Genomic DNA, 13,802 nt, shown 5'->3' with positions numbered 1-13,802 from the left:
TGATGTCTATTTTAACCGCTTTAATATTGCTATCAAATTATTAAAAATTAATTTAAAAAATTGGAAAACATAACACTGCTATTTCTAAAATAAAATTCGTATATTCTTATTATAAAATTAAAAGCTTTTTGTTAAGTTGAGCTTTTTTGGAAAATATTCAAATGAGTGTGTGAAATATGCATATTTTATGTCTGCATAGCTATTTGAAACATAATATTGGCTGCAAAAATGAATTTAACATTGGAACAATTAGTTTACAATATTATTATATGTATAAAAGTGATCCAATCATTCCTTATTAATTTAAAAATGAGATAAATATGAAACCATGTGATATTTTTCAGAGTTTTTCGATATATTTCGGTGGTCAGCGGGGACAAAACTTTTTTAGTATCAGGATGTGGGTTTTGATCTAAAAAGCATGAAAGAAAAGTTATAAATTTTAATAGATCCAAAAAAGAGGGGAATCAGACTCATAAATTAAAGAAAAAACGGTGATACTGGTTTCGGCATCAAGGGAGTAATATAAAATATATTTACGGGCCATAAAACCTTTTTTATTTGATACAAATAATATAGCCACATATTTTTATATTTAATTCTAAAACAATAAATTATATCAGATAGCAGCAATTTCGTTGTCTTAATTATTTGACCTGTTTTCAGCTATCTCTTGGTCTCTGTGCGTAAAAACAAACGTAATTTGTATTAATCCTGTCCATTTTTAAGTTACAGAATATGTAATTTCAAGAGTGATATAAAGTATGCACAAAAATAAAAATAAAGTAAAACCTTACGAAAAAACTGTTTACTACAAGTTAAATTGGTATCATATAAATATTTGTTTAATACATGATAATTGCATATTCTTAGCCCCCAGGCAACCAAGTGACGTCATATAACGTCGAGGAAATGTCAGCTTTGGTTGAATATATAAACGTGTCTGAACATTACGTCATATAAACGTCTTTTGTAGGTGATTTTAAATACGTAAGATCAATGAAGTTAAAATACGTTTAAAAAACGTTTTCATTTCAGACAGCCAAGTCTGACGTCACAAAATTGGGAGGAGCTAAAACAACTTGTTTGTATTGACTCAATTTCGTTTATAACGTTGTTCATAAGAAATTTCTCATTTATTGTTTACGTGGTTTGTGTCTTGTGTGATAAAATAATACTTTTCATTTAGATACCTTAGTTGAAGAAACGTGTTTAATTGAGAGATTTTTATTCGTTTTTCCTCAGTGAGTTAGTTTAATGCAGAAATTCTTCTTGTTAACTATTTGCGGTTATGTTTATTTGCGTTTGATGTTTATTTTCTGTTAATGAACTAATTATGTATTATCGAGTTTAATTAAATTAATTTTTAGCCTACATTTTCATGTTACCTATTTTTATATTATTTTGGAACATCTGAAAAAGGTCACATTTTGAAAGTATTAAAGACTTGATTTTACCGACGGCGACGTGTAAAAGTCGTCATCTTTTTGACGTTTGAAAATCGTCACAATCTCGACGTGAAAAAAACGTAGGTAAAATGACTATTTTAAATCGTCACAATTATGACGTCAAATCGATGAGACAAATACACGTGATTTTCAACGTTAGTACTACGTCATAGAAACACGTCAATTGGTCATTTTTATGACATGTTATCTACGGTATAAAAACGTCGTTTGGTTGCCTGGGCCTCCTATGGTCCTTTTTTGGACATAGGTCTCTCCCAACCTGTTTGTAGTTCCTCGAATGTGCTTGCTATCGTATCTAACATAATTACCTCTCTCAATTCCTTTGAACTACATTTTATAATACAGTCCACATAGTTTGAGATTATTTTAATAATTTCGTATATGTACTAATAATATTTCATATCTTTCAAAAACATTATGGAACCGACCAACAGAAATTGCAACACCCTGTATATTATACTATTAAGCATTAGATGTAGAAAGTGTTTTTCGGAATTAGTGAATCGTATTCGGTTAAAGACATTCCTAGAAAATAAGAAGACAATATATTGGTTTTTCTACCGTTTATTTAGAGAGATATTTGTAAACATTTATTGCAGAACTTTCTATTGTATGGATTACCACGAAAAATGAAAAGATTTAGACAAAGAGTAGGTTTAGTGAATAGTCATCGAGGATCGGTAATTATCCTTTTTTCCGAAGAAATTGAAAATGTTAATTATGTATTTACTAAGAATGACTTACGGATTATTGTATAGTAGAAAGTTTTTTTTTAAGACAGTAAAATTTGTTTGGATAGAGATACGTCCTGATTGGTTCACTAAAAACGAAGTGGGGGATTTAATGGTTTGGATGCAGTTTTGCCAGGAGAGAAGAGGGCATTGTGAATTGAATACCGCGCGAGAACGCGGCAGTTTCTGCGGAGACGACGTTGCTAATTAGCCAAGTTTTAAAAAAAGTATATGTTGTGAAAAGTTGTATTTGTGTTTGGTGGAAGGAGTTCCAACTGTGGTAGCAGAGAGAAGAAATAACTGACATGCTGTAAGTCATATACAGATGTATAGTTTTATACTGGACCAAATCGATTAGTTGAGATATCCTTGGGTCTGGAGAGAAGGGGTTTATTCATGTAAAGATTTGGAGCAGAGGAGTTAGTAGGAGTATTTGGAGAAACTGAAAAGTACGAGCAAAGTGGACAAGGCATAATCAAAGGAGAGTGAGGTGAAGTCATCAAATATTGTGGACAAAAGGTTAGTTTCGTCATTTTAGTAAACAGAGACTATCAATCACGACCACCTATTTAAATTAGTTATTCGTTTTTTTTTTGTTGGTTTTATTGAGAATTAAAATAAATGAAAATTTATCGTTAATCACTAAAATTAAGAAATCTTTGATTTGGATATAAGTTTAATTAATTTGTATGGATAATTTTGAATGCACTTTTGAATGTATTTTGGCGGTCAACATTCAAGAAAGAGTCTTTTTATATTTGCAAACAAAAATCCAACAGCAAATTAGTCAGTCGATACCCATACGTGGGAGGTCTTGACAGGAATTTTATTAGCACGGCCAACAAAATGAATTCTAAAGACATTTTTTACAAAAATAAAGTTATATAATGAGTGTTTTTATAAACTTTAATAAAATAAACGAAAATTGTACACGATATCGTCCCCTGAATACTATAACTAGGTAACTCGAATTATATCTATTTTGAGTTATCCATTCATACCCACACAATTTTGTACGCTCTTTTTAATGTTATAATTAGATAAGTGATCTGAGTATCCATAGCTGAGTGATTTAGTTACATAAACTAGGTAAGTTCGTAAATTTGAAAAATTGTAATACTTTAAGTACTCAACTTGAGATATTCAGTTGTAAATCTGACAACGTTGTACGGTACACGTGCGTAACTTGAGATATCTAGTTATAGACGCGGCTAAATTGACTTACCAAATGTCACTTACACGTTCGTCTCGAGATATCCAGTTGTGTGTTATACAGCAAACAAAGTTTTGTGACTAAAATAGTGGTTTTTGTGTTATTTAACAATAATAAAGACAATATAATTATGTCATCGAGGAGTTTAAAGATACTACAGGTTGCACCTGACCAAGCAGAAAAGAACAGTAAGTTTGATTTTAATTATTTAACCACATGAAAATTGTCTCAAATTTAAGTTATGTATAATTTATTTTGTTTATTACTGGTACCTATTAATTTTTATTTGATTGTATACCCATACGTCAACAGTTCTGTATATATCAGAGTAAATTGTTAATTTTTTTTAAACAACCACTACAATGTTATTTTCTTGTCAGTCATAGAAAGCCCCACAAATATTCGGGTAAATGCAGACACCGAATTAAACCTGGGACAGTCTGTAGAGCAAGATGTACTTTTTGGTAAGTTATTTGAATTGGAGTCCGATTTTGAATCTTACTCCATAATCAATTCAGAATACAATCCGAGTACATCAAGTGAATCTTCTGATAGCGATACTGACCTCATAAACTCTACATCAACAACATCTATCCAATTAGATGGTATGGAAGAAACGCCAGTAAAAACAGACAGATCGAGAAAAAGAATGCGTAATCCATGAGCATGGAAAAGGAATGTTGCTAAGCTAAAAAGGCAACAAGGCGAAATGTATATTTCTGCTTCGGGTAAACATATACCAGGAGTTGCAATGAAAGATCCGTGTCCAATTAGCTGTAGACGAAAATGTAGTGAAAAGATCTCGCACGAGGAGAGGCTGATGGTTTTTAGGAGATACTATGGACTCGAATCGTATGAAAGAAAAAGGGATTTTATCCACGGTCATACCGAGAAGACAACAAAAAATGGCACACTAAGGAAAACTCAAGACGTAAGAATACGATAACGTTTTTCTTACCACAAAATACTAAAAGAATTCAGGTGTGTAAAACAATGTTTGTTAATGCACTTGGAATTAAAAAAGGGGTCATAGATATTGCCATGCAGCATAGAACGAAAAAAAATACAAGTTTAGAGGACAAAAGGGGTAAGCATGTAAAGAAGGTCACACGATCCGAAACATTAGAAACTGTAAAATGTCACATTGAGAAGTTCCCAGTAATGTCTTCGCATTAGACTGCCTTGGAAACTCAATATCAAGCACATTTAGTAGCAAAAGGCAGAGCTCGAGATGAAAAAAGATCACGAAAACAGATGGCAGCAAACTCTAATGGAAAAATTGTGAGTTGTAATTTCGACCTTCAGCAAGTTCTTGTACCCAGTGATCCTACCAATAACGCATTCTTTTATAAACAACGTCTGAAGACATTCAATTTTACTATTTATGATGTTGTTTCGAAACAGGGAGATTGCTTTATGTGGACAGAAGTTGAAGGTAAACGTGGCAGCTGTGAGATTGCTAGTTGTCTTTACCTAATTCTGTTGAACAAATTTCGTGTTTTAGTGACAGATGTGGGGGACAAAACCTTAATAAGTTTGTGGCTGGCATGTGTTTAACGGCTGTACAAGAGATTACACACGTGAATAATATAGATATCATGTTCTTAACGGTGGGACATAGCGAAATAGGGAGCGACTCTATGCACTCAGCAATTTCTACGGAACTAAAAAGGGTTGGTAAAGCAAACTGGTCTCAAGACTGGAAAACTATTGCTAGGTGCGCTAGACGAAAGGGTGATAAACCGTATATTGTACACAACTTAACACAGGAGCAAATACGTGACTGGAAAACTCATGCAGAACGGAATATGATTTTTAGAAAGGAAGATGAGAACCGCCAACCAGTGCGTCGGCAGAAAATGTGTTGGATGCATGTTTTTAAATCAACCCCTTTTATTCTTAGATTTAAAGAAAACTTTGACGACGATTTCAGAGTTCTAAACTGCATAAGGAAAACTAGAGCTACTTCACTAAATTCTCTGAGACTCTTGTATCAATCTAAAATACCGATTCAGTTAGCAAAGTATAATGATCTTACATCACTCTTTCACATAAATCCTCCGGCACTTTCAAACGAATATAGACATTACTACGAAAACCTTCTTTTTGTGGGGGATACACGCAGAAAACCTAACGCAGATTCTGAAAGTGAAATAAGCAATAGTGAGTAACTTGTGTTTTCTATAATTATTATATTAATATGTTTATAAATGTATCTTGTACTACTTTGAACTAATAAAAACTTATTTTTATTCTTATACAATAACATTTATTAACGTATTAGAACCATATATTATGTCGATTTTTGTCTATTTGTCTTAGTGCTACAAGTGGATATCTCGCATTTTATCAAATTTTTTTCAAAAAATTATAATATTTTTGTTGTTACCAATAAAAAGATTTTAGCTCATTTAATACTATCATTTAAGAAGCAAAAGCACAAGTTCTGCCATCATTTTGTGATTTTTTTTCTGCTCAAAACTTTAAATTGATATCCTGAGAAACGACTATTTTCAAGTTACCTAGTTATAATATTCAGGGGACGATATAACAGTGAGCTTTTGGACACGCTACAACATGTGTTCAATTTTTCACATGCCAAAAATAATCTTATATGTTTTACTTTATGAAACCCATAATTACAATCCCTTTATATCATTCCTAAGCCAACCCTGGCGAATAGTACCATTTCATCCCTACCAAATACAGACAATTATGCTTGGACAGTGAACATTGCGAGAGAGGTAACTTCCTTTTCTAGTACTGCCCGTTGAATGGTGAACTCATCTATCCAGTGCCACTCACCGCGCTCTGAGTGCAATCAATCTCTATTGACCCGCAAAGGAAACGGAAGTGCTTATAAATTCAATTAAGTGTCACTCTTAGCTGAGGCTATCCCAGGCAACCAAACGACGTTTTTATAACGTAGATAACACGTCATAAAAATGACCAATTGACGTGTTTTTATGACGTAGTACGGACGTTGAAAATCACGTGTATTTGTCTCATCGATTTGACGTTTTTTTTTTTTTAATGGCATTGACTTTATGTCAATCAGCCAGTCACAACATGACTACATTTGACGTTATAAGTCGGTAAAATCACGTCTTTAATACTTTCAAAAAGTGACCTCTTTCAGATGTTTCAAAATAGGTAGTATATAAAATAGGTAACATAAAACCTATAGGTCTACGTTCCATGTGCCGAAGATATTATACTACCATTTGTTTAAGATCGCTTGTGCATTAGAAGCAATCTAAAATTGATTCTGCATGATTGTACCAGTTCTCGCATTATAGAATTTTCACTATTTATATAAGTATACCTACCTACTTACTGTGTCAAAACTGAAACAACATATATAAACTAATAAATAATTTATTAACAAATTATCCAGCATACTTAATGTCTTAATTTAACGCTGTCCATTAAATAAAAAAGAATCATGAACAACTCATTTTGGAATACCTGTATACAGTAGTCTATGAGCGTCATTTTTCTTTGTCATCTCATAGCTAAATCTTGTAGACTGCTGAAGCAATCTTAGAAGGCTAAACATTAATTTAATTAAACTCGATAACACATAATTAGTTCATTAACAGAAAATAAACATAACCTCAAACAGTTGTCAAGAAGCATATTGCATTAAACTAACTCACTGAGCAAAAACGAATACAAATCTCTCAATTAAGACGTTTGTTGAACTAAATATCTAAATGAAAAGTCTTATTTTATTACACAAGACACAAACCACGTAAACAATAAACGAGAAATTTCTTATGAACATTATTTAACGAAATTGTTTGGAGTAATACAAACAAGCTCCTCCCAATTTTGTGGCGTCAGACTTAAACTGTCTAAAATGAATCCATTTTTTAAACGTATTTTAACGTCATTAATCTTATGTATTTAAAATCACTTACAAAAGACGTCTATTTGACGTCATTTTCAAACACGTGTATATATTCAACCAAAACTGACGTTTCCTCGACGTTATATGACGTCACTTGGTTGCCTGGGTATCAGTCTAAGTACTTGAACCTTTCTTTTGAGTTCAAACTCTTCTCTGCTGACTCGCAAAGGCAGCAAACAATGCAAATAATTCTCTCGTATGTTAGCTTTCGTTTGGCAACACATATCCGCAAAATAAGACATTTATTCAGTATAAAATAGCCATTAAACCGTTAAGAACATTAAAATTTGTGCACGGAACAGTCAATTCCCGTGTGAACGGCATATGTGTTCGCGTGACGCAAAACGCAATAAGTGACTACACAGGATTTTGGTAAGACTTTTTATAAACTTATATTGTCTGTTTAATATAATATACCTTTTAAATTCCCACTTGACCTAGCAAACCCTATTTAAAACATACAGTCCACCCAATTCTGCAATTATAATACACAATGTACATGCATTATGTGACCTTTTAAGTGTTTAAAACATTTAATTGATGATTTTACAGGATCGATCTTTAATCTCTTTTCTAAAAATCTTAAAGTTCGAGTGATACACTTTTCGAAATTAAAAAAACACTTTCCTGAAATCATTTCTGCAGTGACGTAAAGTATTTTCGAACCTGCACAAAGAGACCTCTTAACTTTTTATACCTCTTCTATAAAAAGAAATGATAGTTGAGTGTTTCAATAGCCTACAATAAGGGTAAATGGTATCTAAATGTAAATCTTTATAAAACAATTTTCCTTTATGGCACAAAAGTAAGACGTAGCAATCTCGTTGGATTAAATGGAATGCGGCCAGCCAACGGTTAATTTCGTTTAAGCAAAAGGAAAGGGTTGCTTCACACGGCACTTTAGCACTCTGGAAGGATAGAAACTCTAAAATGGCGATAATTTCGAGTGTGTGGAGTGCACTGACTTTAAATTTGCGAAGGGTGACTCCAATTCAAATTTTAATGAAGACACAGTAGACATTTGAGGATTTATGTACACAGAGACTGTCCTCAAGACAAATCGAGATTTTGTTCGACATTTGACATTTCTGTACTTAAACGGATCATGCCATAAAACAAACACACAAGTTACGGCATCCGAATAGATGTAGTAATAATAAACTAGATGTAGAACTGGAGAAGAGTAAGTGAAGCCGATTTTTTAAAGTATAGTACTTGTGTTGTCCGCTAGATGGGTACAAATAAGGGGGCAAATAATGTAAACATTGGGTCGACCTACACAGAGGAGAGGAATCGAGATAGGACGACCTTGAAATTTTTGTACACGATTTTGCCTGTTTGCTTGGTTTCTCGCTAGGGCGGCGGTGGCGTAGAGATAGATGCTAGTTTTGCATTGGAGTGAATGTGAAAATTTTGAAAATAATTAATTATTCGTAGTTAATATAAGATTACTGGTTTTGGTGGTTAATATTATTTAAATATGAGTGCCAAGAAATCTTACACTAAAAGAAATTGCTTCGTACCAGGATTTATATCGAGTTATCGTTCCGATAAAAAATTCAAAAGGGAACTTAACGAAGTTAATAAAGACTTTTTATAAATATTTGTCTTTATGTTATTTATAACGTTCATGGATTATACCTATTCGTTTGTATGTTATTTCCTTCGGTGTAAATAAAATTTGTGTATTACCTATTATTGGTTTTTATTTTAACCTGAAAATTATAGTGATAATAATAGGAGGATCTTGAAAGTTTTTCTGTCGAAACAATGCATTTTTTGAGACAAAATATTTCACAAAAATTAACATTAATTTTATAAAAGTCAGACTGTCGTCTGTAGTTAATTTACATATACTTTATTAACTAAATTTAAACATCTGATAGGTAAGCTTTCAGAATATAGATAAATGAAATGTTCAAAAGAAAAAGCATTTTAAATTTTGATAAAAAGAATAATTTAAAAAAAAATTGATCAATAAACTTCAAATTATTTAAATAACTTTTTAAAAACAATTACGTACAGTGAAGTTCAATTTTTTCAACTAACAAACTTTTTGATATCAGTTACAAAGATATTAACAAATTAATTTGCAGTTGAAATACCATTGATATTAGGCCTTGGGCCCGCATATACAATTATTATTTATGACCACACCGTTGAAACTTTTTGTACTTGTTATTTGGGTGGAGTCGGACAAATTTTGAGCTTGGCGCATTATGGTAGTGGGGCGTTTGTCTGTCAAGCGGTGACGAAGTTGTCAATTTTATGCAAGAAAAAAATTTATTACCACATTGGTCATTCTATTTTAATCAATGGATTTTATCATATAAACAACGAAAACAATTTTGTCGGACAAAAATATTGGGGCATATGACGCGTCGGACACGCTAAATATGTCAAATTTATGAAAATAATAAATTTATTACCACATCGGTAATTTTAACGGTATCTATCATAAAACCTTTTTACAATAATGTGGTAACCTTGTCGGACAATTTTCACGGGGCATATGCGCAGTCGGACGCGCCGAAGATGTCAATTTCCTGAAAATTTTTTATTTATTACCACAGATGTCATTTTTATTTTGTACTGTTCTTTTACATGTGTAATGCATATTGGATCACTTGTCGGACAAAAATAATGGGGCGTTTTGGTACAATTAAAAGAAAAAGTAATTTTTATGCATACAGGGTGTTTGGTAAAGAATGGGCCATAGCTTAACCTCAGGTTCCTGAGGTTAAAATAGGCCGATTTAAGCTAACTTACCTTAGTACAAAGTTTATAATAGCCGAGATACAGGGTGTCAAAGTTAAACTTTTTTTTTATTTATTATTTAATATTTCCTGATAGGTATGAGATAACAACATGTAATTTTACATTTGGGGGTTTCTTGGGTCGAGAAATCTAAATTCCTTACCAAAAATTATGCATTGCCCAGAGGGCGCCACATATGCCTTTCAGCACTCATTTATTACGTTCAATTTTTTTTATCCCTCACTCTGTATAATTTTGACATTAAAATTTTTATTTTCCTATTAGTTTTACTTAAAAAAGGTATACTTCTTTCATCTTCCTAAACTCAACCGTTTTCGAGATAAACGCATTTTAAATATGCGATACACCATCATTTTTAGCATAATATCATTAAAGTTACACCCGAAAAATAACTTAAAATTTATGAAAATAATAAATTTATTACCACATGGATAATTTTAACGGTATCTATCATAAAACCTTTTTACAATAATGTGGTAACCTTGTCGGACAATTTTCACGGGGCATATGCGCAGTCGGACGCGCCGAAGATGTCAATTTCCTGAAAATTTTTTATTTATTACCACAGATGTCATTTTTATTTTGTACTGTTCTTTTACATGTGTAATGCATATTGGATCACTTGTCGGACAAAAATAATGGGGCGTTTTGGTACAATTAAAAGAAAAAGTAATTTTTATGCATACAGGGTGTTTGGTAAAGAATGGGCCATAGCTTAACCTCAGGTTCCTGAGGTTAAAATAGGCCGATTTAAGCTAACTTACCTTAGTACAAAGTTTATAATAGCCGAGATACAGGGTGTCAAAGTTAAACTTTTTTTTTATTTATTATTTAATATTTCCTGATAGGTATGAGATAACAACATGTAATTTTACATTTGGGGGTTTCTTGGGTCGAGAAATCTAAATTCCTTACCAAAAATTATGCATTGCCCAGAGGGCGCCACATATGCCTTTCAGCACTCATTTATTACGTTCAATTTTTTTTATCCCTCACTCTGTATAATTTTGACATTAAAATTTTTATTTTCCTATTAGTTTTACTTAAAAAAGGTATACTTCTTTCATCTTCCTAAACTCAACCGTTTTCGAGATAAACGCATTTTAAATATGCGATACACCATCATTTTTAGCATAATATCATTAAAGTTACACCCGAAAAATAACTTAAAATTTATGAAAATAATAAATTTATTACCACATGGATAATTTTAACGGTATCTATCATAAAACCTTTTTACAATAATGTGGTAACCTTGTCGGACAATTTTCACGGGGCATATGCGCAGTCGGACGCGCCGAAGATGTCAATTTCCTGAAAATTTTTTATTTATTACCACAGATGTCATTTTTATTTTGTACTGTTCTTTTACATGTGTAATGCATATTGGATCACTTGTCGGACAAAAATAATGGGGCGTTTTGGTACAATTAAAAGAAAAAGTAATTTTTATGCATACAGGGTGTTTGGTAAAGAATGGGCCATAGCTTAACCTCAGGTTCCTGAGGTTAAAATAGGCCGATTTAAGCTAACTTACCTTAGTACAAAGTTTATAATAGCCGAGATACAGGGTGTCAAAGTTAAACTTTTTTTTTATTTATTATTTAATATTTCCTGATAGGTATGAGATAACAACATGTAATTTTACATTTGGGGGTTTCTTGGGTCGAGAAATCTAAATTCCTTACCAAAAATTATGCATTGCCCAGAGGGCGCCACATATGCCTTTCAGCACTCATTTATTACGTTCAATTTTTTTTTATCCCTCACTCTGTATAATTTTGACATTAAAATTTTTATTTTCCTATTAGTTTTACTTAAAAAAGGTATACTTCTTTCATCTTCCTAAACTCAACCGTTTTCGAGATAAACGCATTTTAAATATGCGATACACCATCATTTTTAGCATAATATCATTAAAGTTACACCCGAAAAATAACTTAAAATTTATGAAAATAATAAATTTATTACCACATGGATAATTTTAACGGTATCTACCATAAAACCTTTTTACAATAATGTGGTAACCCTGTCGGACAATTTTCACGGGGCATATGCGCAGTCGGACGCGCCGAAAATGTCAATCTCCTGAAATTTTTTTATTTATTACCACAGATGTTATTTTTATTTTGTACTGTTTTTTTACATGTGTAATGCATATTGGATCACTTGTAGGACAAAAATAATGGGGCGTTTTGGTACAATTTAAAAAAAATTAAATTTTATACATTTTTGACTTCATATTAAATTACGTATTCTTCGGCTCATATTACCCGTATGCGCGCCAATGGTGAATATTAAATTCTTAACTGTAGTTAAAAAATGTGCAATAACTACCTCTTAAAACCCACCAAATTTCATTTGCATATCTCAACTGGTTTTAAAGCAATAAATAAATCGTCAGTTTGTCAGAAAAACTTCAACACCCCCTATCTCGGAAACGATGCATTTGTGGACATACGTTTTTCTCGTAAAGCAAACTGACTTTATTTTGTCATGCACAATTACTCCTTAAAGTTTGCCATTTAAAAACACACTTTGTCTATGAAAAACATGGCTAGTTTTTAAAGTCCTTAACTTTTTTATTATCCAACATAAACGAATTAATGAAAAAACTGAATGTTGAGAAGGAATGAGGCTATGAGCTATGTTGAGATGCTAGAATATTCCACGGGGTGATGCGAACTTTGAGAAAAAACACAGTTTGATTCATACACTAGGTTTGCAATAAAAATTATGTGTGTACCGACAATATTACTACAGGGATATTGCTAAAGAATAAGGCGCTAATGTTACGAAAAAATCACTTAAATCGGACAAGAGGTTTATAAAATACAAACCATCAAAAATAACCCATTTTTAAGGTGGTTGATTAATTTTGGTCCAGAGTGTACATATACAGGGTGTTTGGTAAAGAATGGGCTATAGCTTAACCTTAGATTCCTGAGGTTAAAATAGGTCGATATAAGCTAACTTACCTTAGTACATAAGTTGATAATAATCTACATACAAGGTGATAAAGTTAAACTTTTATTTTATTTATTCTTGAATATTTCCTAACAGGCATGGGATAATAACACGAAATTCGGTAAGCAGGGGTTTTTCGGGACAATAAATCTAAATTTGCCACCAAAAATGATATATTATCCAGAGGGCGCCACATACGCCTTTCAGCGCTCATTTAATAGATTCAATTGTTTTATTTCTCACTCTACATACCTTTTGAATCAACACTTTTATTCTCTTAACATTTATACTTAAAAAAGGTTACTATATTCATCTCGTTAAACTCAACCGTTTTCGAGATAAACATTTTCGATAAGCATTTTAAGTCTGCGAGGCAATATAATTTTTTGCATAATATTGTAGTTAAAGACGAAAAATAACTTAAAACCATAAAATTTTTTTAAAAACGTATTGCAATTTCTTCAAATGGAATTTGCGATGCACTGACATAAAAATGAAAACTGGCACAATTATTATGGTTTCAAGTTGGTTTTTCGGGTGTAACTACAACGATATTATGGAAAAAATTATGTTGTATCGCAGAGTTCAAATGCGTCTATCTCAAAAACAGTTGAGTTTAGCGAGATGAATGTAGTATACCTTTTTTAAGCAAAAATATTCAGAAAATAAAAGTTTTGATTCAAAAAGTATGTACAGTTGGGGAAAAAAAAATTGAACGTATTAAATTGGCG

General features: G+C 32.0%; 1 protein-coding gene across 2 annotated transcripts in view; it reads right to left on the bottom strand.

Moving 5' to 3' along the window:
- The window catches only part of LOC114325383 (neuropeptide-like 1), a 290,871-nt gene that overhangs the window by 120,158 nt on the left and 156,911 nt on the right, over positions 1–13,802 (bottom strand). The gene's annotated exons all lie outside the window — the stretch shown is intronic.

The sequence above is a fragment of the Diabrotica virgifera genome, chromosome 6 (assembly GCF_917563875.1).
Source record: "Diabrotica virgifera virgifera chromosome 6, PGI_DIABVI_V3a".
Taxonomy (NCBI): Eukaryota; Metazoa; Arthropoda; class Insecta; order Coleoptera; family Chrysomelidae; genus Diabrotica; species Diabrotica virgifera.
Note: the sequence above shows the minus strand (reverse complement) of the source record. Positions and strands in the feature narration are given on the sequence as shown.